Raw genomic sequence first — 8,721 nt, 5'->3', positions numbered from 1 at the left:
TCCGACATTTATGAAATACAAGCATAAAAACATGGAACAAATAATTAAATGCAATGTAAAATTTAAAATATATATCCCATTTTTTACTTTACTTTTTCTTTACTGACGAAATTTAAAAAAAAAACAATTTTTAAATCGATTCGCATTCATTCAGCCTTTTTTTGTTTTTATGCAAAACAGAAAAAGCATTAGGACGAATATTCTTGAAGGCTCGAGGTTTTACTAACTTATCGATACATAATAATGGAAGTTTGTGTCTTCCAGAAGCATTATAGCATGCAACAACAGTGATACGTTCCTTGATACATTTGTAAAGAGGTACTTCAACTTCCAAGCTAAGATATGGTCTCCCAATCTTCATCGTGCTGGCCTTTGGTCGCAATTAAGGAAGTTCAGTTTGGGACAATTCCGTCTTCTGACCCAGCCTGTTCCTACTTGCCCTTTGACTATTTTGCTTAAATCCCATGTTACAAACAACTCTGTGGAGGGTGACGCGGCTTATATTTATATCGGTTTTATCTTCTTCTAGCTTCATTTGCACCTTATCAAACAATTTCGCTTTGATAAAGACAATATATTTTCCTTCTAATTTCCTGATCACTATTGTCTATACGGTGAGTTTAAAAATCACTACGTTTATTCATGTCCGAAACTTGAAGCAATGGACTTCATATTTGGCAAATCTATGCAGCTTTGCTCCGGGACGGAACTTAAAATGGGGGAGCTGGGGCGTCGGGAAATATTTAAAAAAAATTAAAAATCGCGTGTGCGAGGGTCTACAAAAAAGACCAGAGGAAACGAGAAAACCATTTACTCCATTGGAAAAATTCGGATGCTAGGAAACTAAGGAGATCCAGGGTTATATCCTCTATTTCGAAAATTGTTGAATTATATACAGGGTACGTCGTTTGTGAACAAAAAATTCTAATAGATGCTAGAAATTTCCGCTTTTGTGGGTGAATTATGAAAAACCTTGAAAGATGTGATAATTTGATATGAAAAGTATCCTAAACTGTGCCGTGAGAGAGTTTAAGGTTTCGTGTATAATACAGGGGACGCAAGATATTTGAAAAAAATATAATTTTAAATTGCAATTACCAGTACAAATTTTAATATTTACCAAAGTGTGCCGAAACCTTGAAGTTCGACGAGATTTGAAGGACACTTTAAACAGGGTGTATTCACATTAAAATGACATCGATTTTGCGAAAGTTCCAAAGTGGTCCAACGCGTCCCTCTAGGACAAGATTCCGCGAAGCGCCTTCTTTTTAAAATAAATAGCTGATTCGCGCTATTTGCGAAGAACTTGCCCCGCTCACAGACGATTTATCAAAAGCAATCTTTTTATGTTGTTCTTGTTTGACGGTTTTTTCTCCATTCTGCACCTAAATCTCCTGCTATATTTTTAAGCAATTCACAATTATCGAATAATTAAGTTTTTCCTGCAAAAGTTCGCAACCTCTATCGGAACGCCGAACTAGGTTATGCAACCTCCTCGCAAACCAAAACGAAGAAACGGTCTAGAGGTTCCGACCGCTCATCTCTTCGTTAGTAGTCACAGAACGGCCGCGTGACCTTGCTAAGGTTGGTTCACGGCGCCTTCTCCGTCTACGGCGACGAACTTAGGCTCTCTCTTGGCTTTCGGGATGCGCTCGACACACGACGGATTAGACGTGGGCGGGCGAAGATTCGAATAATTCCCGAACGATTCGGAAGATCTTAACTTAGAGTATGCCTTGTACGATTTGAATGCATGAATGCATAACGTTATTTATTTTACGCAGGACGATAATTTATGCCGGGTTTACGAACATTTCACCGTTAAGATTTGAGATATTCTAAGTTTAACGGAATCTTTAAGGAACTTGCGCATAAGCAATTACCAGTAGACGTCATATTAAGAGTTAAACGCGATTTAACATGTGAGGAGACGTTGAACTCGCTTTAATGTATTGTCAGGTGTGATTTGAGTGAAACTGCGTCCACATTCAGCCATTGGGCATTCAACGAACTGCACTACCGCTAGTTTGTCAACTCTACAAATGTCATACTTCTGTACATCATTTTGAAATCCAAAAAAGGGGTTTTAAGAAATATTCCAACATTAAAGTTTTTGAACCACAACTACGATAACTAATGTGTATTTACCACGTGCGTATGAAATGACATGACCAGAATTGTTTGCTTAGAATCTTAAGGTTGAACTAAACCAATATGAACCTTTCTTTTTGGTTAGTAACGATTCTAGGCGGTGACGTCGTATGATAATAGCCCTTTTTAAAAATAATTATAAATAAAAAATAGAGCCCGGGTGTAGCCTGTCTTGTGATATTGTTTTCCCGTCTTAAAATGTAAAGGCTTATTTTAAGCATGTAGTTTAATTATTTAAAAGTATAAGAGGATAGGATAAAAGCATTAAAATCGCCCACTTACCATCCGCGAAGCAGTGGTCTTGCTGAAAGAAGAATTCAAACTGTTAAAAGGATCTAACTAAAACTAACCAAAGCTGACGCAGGATAGAATATTTGAGAATAGTATTACAGGAGCCTGTAAAAGTCCCTTTGAAAAGTTGACACTTTTCGTAAAAAAGGAAATAAATCGTTGCGTTTTAAAAATTGGGCTATTAAATTTTTTGATTTACACTTAGAAACTCAGCATTAACAGTCACCGGTATTTCTTCTTCAGAATAAAAACACGTGCAAATCCAGATTAAATTGTATTCCTTGAATAAGGTTTTTGAAAGTGTGGAAGGAAGAAAAATAAATAATAATATAAAACATGTTTATGCTAACGATATTCGCAATTTTTCGAGAAATTTTAATGTACAGCAAACCTTTCCAATGGAATATCCGTCACCGCAGTGCGCACTTGATAATAATAATTAACGTTAGTAATAAGTTGTTAGATTCCTAAAAAAATTATGCACCGTAATAAACTCAGTTGTATCTACAAATCCGAAAAATAAGATGTAACGTGAAAGTACCAGTACCAACCAGAAACTCAAGTTCAATACTAATACTCGATAAGTTAAGATTATTAAACCTCCACAGAAACTTCTTCTTCTTTGCTTTTTACAAACAGTTGGGCAAGACTACTATGGCCATTCGCCCATTACCGACATCCGTCGATGAATTTTTTCTTTTGGTCACAGACCAACAGTTAACAGAGAAGCTATTACCAACATTTATTCTCAGCTTGAAATATAGGACTTTGACCGATAACAAAAAAAACAGCCTCCCCCGCGGCCATCCGACCACCTTTCCGGCGTGAACAGGAAAAAACCGAGGGGCCGGCGACGATTACACCTTTAAAACACTCACTGGAACACTAAATCCACTCTGTGGAAACCGATTCCATCATTTTTAGGGACGATTGCAAAGGATTCTGTCGGGAGCGAACGGAGGTTAGACCCCTGCGTGCAATGCTCACCGACAGAATCCCCCTCCACAGAAACTAGACTTGTAAAATTAGAATATGCCTGCTCCTTCTTTTAGCTTTCGCACCAAGATCGGCTCGGATCTTTCGCCCATTAGTAGAGTATGTATTATTTCAAGCAAAAGAAGAAAATATTACAATTACAATTACAAAGATTACAATTTAAATACGTTAAAATATTTTTCTTCTTAATTTTTCACAAAAACTAATAACGAATGAAACGCATGCTTTATTGTCAAGGGGTCATGTTTGTTTTCTTCAGAGCCACCATCGGAGAATAAACTAACAATTTAATGCTTCCAGAACCGACTCTGACATCGCGTAAAAGCTGATTCGAGCCAATCCGCCGAACCCAGCTCTACTATTAACCGTCAAGTTTTCGTTTCTCGCCAGTCCGAGCAACAGTCGCGTTCCCAAACGGTTTCAGTAACTATCAAGCGGCGCGTGGAGTTTGTTCGGTTTTTTGTGTTGTGAATACGGTTCGTGTGAATGAACGAGTGTGCTGCGAGCTTTGCAACCTTCCGAGGAGTACGATGGAAGTACCTAGAGACGTTCTCAAAATAGGCTGGTGATACAAATTATTGACAGTTTTCGATAAGTGTTTACTAATTTTTCGGCGATAAATGTAAGTACTAGCCAAAAATTACAAGTGAAAGAATAATATATGCAATATTCAAAGTGATTCGGTAAAGTGTAATGGTAAAAGCGGCAGCAAATAGAAAAGAAAAGCTTCTCAGCGGTAACTTGATATTTCCGTTATAAATCCGACCATTAAAAATAGAATATGTACCCATAGAATTGTACTCTGCCAACGTATGACAGAAAGGGATACCATAAGATTTAACGTACGCCGGAAAGGGACACCATAACCTTTTCGTCTGTGCAAGACGTCGGTTATTTTAGGGTTGGGCGAGGTGACCTCTCTTTATAGCGTGAGGTGCCCGAGAAAACTGTTTTGGGCTGAAAATTTTGCCGTTAAATACAAAAATGCAGGCAGTGCTTTTGCTATTTCGAAGGCACGTTTCTCGCAGGTAGGTCGACAACGAAATATTTGAAAAGCAACACCCGTGCTTTTTAATTATAGTTATTTAAATATGATCAGGTTTCTCCAACATTTGGTCCGTTGCTTTTATGCTGATGTATAGTGAAATCGCAGTTGAAACTTGTGATCTCGATACTTTTATTTGTGTTGAATAGATCTTCGAAAAGTTGGTTGGTCCTTGTTTTGGCCTCTTTCAGCTAGCTATTTTCTCTGTAGCCTGTCTAGAAGCAGAGTGATTTGACCAGACTTCACCACAACCATTAAGATACAGATACTAGGTTTGAACGATTTCACAGATTTTGAAAAATAACTTTTTGGTTGTAGAAAATTTTTAGTTATTAAAATAAATAGTAAACGTTAAATTTAAGATGTATATAGGGTGTTTCTAGAAACATGCAGTAAGGCTTGGCTGAAGATTGCTAAAAGAAAAAACATGTAACCGTAGGTCTGAAGGTGGTTACCATTCAAAATGCGTCAAAAGTCAAATATTTTTTTGGTTGGCCAGATGTCCAGACGAGCGTTTCAAAAAAATATTGTCCTTGTTTTCTTTTCGGTTTTCTTATTAACAAAAACAACAAGCCTATAACAAAAATTGTATCCCATACATAATAAAACATTTTTGCAGATTTGACTTTATTTTTTTATTACTTTATTGTTATTATTATTACGATTGTTGTTATTATTTTGTGAAATTAATCGGCTTTCTGGCACATCTGTGTGTAGATATGTCTTCTCGAATCGCCAGGGCGTTTGCATGCTTTCGAAAAAAACGTTGATGTAATATCTAATTTATGCCTATTCCAATGGTTTATTGACACTCGTTTGAACATTGTTACAATACAATATTTATTTAGAAATAAACTTACCGCCAAAGTTAAAATAGCCAACGAGACATCAATGTCCATGTATGTCTTATTTAATATTTTTTTATATGTAAACAAATTGTTTGACGGACACTACAAGTTATTGAAGGTATGTGATTTATTCTGGTGTTATACCAAATATTTCTAATGTTCCTATTGGATTATTATCCCGGTGCTGTAATAATTTAAGTTTAAAACTACCGTCGTTAGCATGCTTCTTTGCAATCAGCTTGAAAATTACTGAAAATCTAATGGATATGAGAAATTTATAGGATATTAAGTGAAATTATGGAAAAGTAAGGGGAAGTTTTGTGTTTTTAAAGTGAAATGGAAGTTATTTATCATATTGCAGTTTATACACATCAACCGATAGTACCAATTCGTTAATGTAGTTTTAAATTTCGTGCAGATCAATATAAAACTAAAAAAAGAAAAATTGGTTTAAACTCCAAGGTACTGAACACGTCCTCGTTGAAATATATCTACTTGAACACCACAACTTTAACAGCAACTCGAGCATGTACTCGATAGCAGCCACAAAATGGTAGAAAACTTACCCCAGATGTAATACACGGTTTTCGAGGTTATGTCAAGTCAAATTCGACTGAAACGTCGATTGCCAAAAATAATCAACTCAACTGCCCAAAATATAGTGTAAATATCCAGATGGACAAATTCCACATAGGAAAATTTTGGGTTTCCAACGGCAGCTTCTTGACACAGCTTGAATGATAAAATCAAAGTCGAAAAATTAATGATATATGCGACAGGTTAGATTCAATATTGGTTGGTATCAGACGACGGAAAATCTTCTTCTTCCCCTTTACGTTTCACACCAAGTTTGACACGAATACACCACGGATCATACCATGGATTATGAAGAGATTGATAAACCACTAGTTAAACCGTGGCCACACCTATAAGCAACCTAACCGCTTTGTTTTACTTTGCATGCTGATAAACTACCATTAAGAATACGAAATATGCAAATCTAGGGGGACGTGGAACAACACAACCAAATCTGTTTTTGAAAGAAAAATTGAATTATACGAGGAAAATTGATTATATTAATAAGACCGTTATACAAAAATACGGTCGGCTCCCAGAGAAATACGTGAGCTGAAAACTCCACATAACACTTGACTAGATTTTTATGTTGTTTGCTTCTGATTTTAGATTTAGAACTAGAGACTAATCAGGAATAACAGTATGATTAACATTACCATGGATAACCAAATAGTATTATCGCAATTATTTGAAAGAAATAAACATTTATAATTTATTTTGTAGGAATGAAAAATAAATAGGAAATTTTTAGATCGCTTTAGTTGTCAACATCTGGAACATTCAGAAGAACAAATCTTGCTACAAATCTTTTCATTTGCGCCCATTTGCCTGGCAATATATATATATATATATATATATATATATATATATATATATATATATATATATATATATATATATATATATATATATATATATATATATATATATATATATATATATATATATATATATATATATATATATATATATATATATATATATATATATATATATATATATGGTGGTGTGAGTAGCACAGCTACAATTCCTTCTTTATCATATTATATTGAAATTCAATATTCAATCATTTGATGAAAAAATTCATGTCCTTAAAGGTTTAAAAGACCCGTTTCCTGAAAATACTTTATTGCCCGGAACTGAATGGGATTTTCCATTTCATGACTCTACACTTTTAAGAAATCGTTTTTTCTTGCTGCAATTGTTTATGGATTAAATTGGTCGGCGCCTCCTCAGTCCACTTTGGCCGTACTGCTGACACATTAATTTACAATTTAATTATTTTACAGCACTCAAGCGCGTATAATTAAAGCACACATGCATGATCAATGAGCGAGTCACTTTTTGTTAGTCGTCGTTAATGAATCCCACTAAGCAGATGTATTTTAGCATACATTACACAATTTCCAATTAGGCGAGCAAATTTAATATACATGTACCCATATGGATGTAATAAATAACATATTGTATTGAACTGAACTGAATTGGGAATCATGGAAAGCAATTTCGTTAAGTAAGTAAGGAAGATTGTTGTGGAATAACGTATGGAAATATGAAAACTAGTGTCTTTTTAGAAAAATATTTTTAAGTCTTATCTTAAAAGTCCTACCCTGATGATCTATACGACTATCCTGACTGGTCAAGTGTTTTATTTATTTGGTCCATTTATTTTTTAACAATTTTCTTAAATAAACAGCATGCTTTAAAAACATTTTTTTAAACTCATTCCGAAGTTAAAACCATAAAAGGTTGTGAAAACGGTATATCGTCGGGAAAACTCTACTCCTGCGAGTTCCTTATCGCCATCCCATAAGCAGCCATTCGTTTAAAATGAATACCGCACTTTGACTTTAATCGCGATTAAATTATTAAGCATTAACCGAGTATCCGCAAAAAGAAATTCTCGATTTCCAAGCATCGACCTCAACGCAACGCGATAACAACTAATTTTCCTTTATTTCGCCGTTTATATACTAAATGTTATTAACAAAGCGATATTTTTGTTGATTTAAGTGGAACGGTTTCTTTTTCCGAATATGTACGCACAAATTGCCCGAAGTTTATCGAGTTCTAATTATTTATGCAAACGGGTCTAGACTGTTTTAATGTAGAAGCAATGTCAGTATTTTTGATTTCAAGGGGATTTGCATAGAAGAAATCCGAACATATGATCTGTTAAATTAAAGAAACTTGACATGCTTTTGGAGATATTACAGACCACATTTTTTGAAAATTTACGTAAAAGATTTCACAGATTTCACATAGATTTTCGAATTTCAGATTGCACAAAGATTATAAAGATTTCGAAATGATTTTGAAAAATATTTTTTAGTTTATTTGTGTTTAGTAAAAAACCACTAAAGTAAAAAATAATTAAAAAAATACGCTTGTGTTCAAAAAGTGGAAAAGAATATTGTCAGTATTCAGCATTTTCAAAAGGGGCATACAAATTATATTTTTGATTTTTTTTTTAAATTTTGTCTCTTTATCTTCAGCAATAATTAATTTTCTCCATAACACATATAGTTAAGAATTTCGAAAATTATTAAAAAAATCATTGGATTTTTTTTCAAATGGAAACTAATTTTTATCACTTTATTTCATGCATTACATCTTAAAACATGAAAAATGTAGAAATAATTTGAAAATACTCATTTAATCACATATTATTTAATTTGAAAGTGTTCAAAAATCTTAACAAAAATTCATGATTTTACAGAGCTATCATATATTTCAATTTCAGATTTCACAAAGATTATACACATCTCTAAATGATTTTAAAAAATAATTTCTGGATTATTTGTCGCTAATAAA

General features: G+C 34.0%; 1 protein-coding gene across 2 annotated transcripts in view; it reads left to right on the top strand.

Moving 5' to 3' along the window:
* Nucleotides 1-3,842: 3,842 nt before the first annotated feature.
* The window catches only part of LOC132706058 (uncharacterized), a 48,454-nt gene continuing 43,575 nt past the window's right edge, over nt 3,843-8,721 (top strand). For both annotated transcript variants that reach the window (XR_009619546.1, XM_060677130.1), the window contains exon 1: nt 3,843-4,060. The gene's annotated coding sequence lies outside the window, so the exon portion shown is untranslated. The remainder of the gene's footprint in view (nt 4,061-8,721) is intronic.

Source organism: Cylas formicarius, unplaced genomic scaffold (genome assembly GCF_029955315.1).
Source record: "Cylas formicarius isolate icCylForm1 unplaced genomic scaffold, icCylForm1.1 PGA_scaffold_8__14_contigs__length_24414737, whole genome shotgun sequence".
Lineage (NCBI taxonomy): Eukaryota > Metazoa > Arthropoda > Insecta > Coleoptera > Brentidae > Cylas > Cylas formicarius.
The sequence above is the reverse complement of the archived record's forward strand: the minus strand, read 5'-3'. Positions and strand labels throughout refer to the sequence as shown.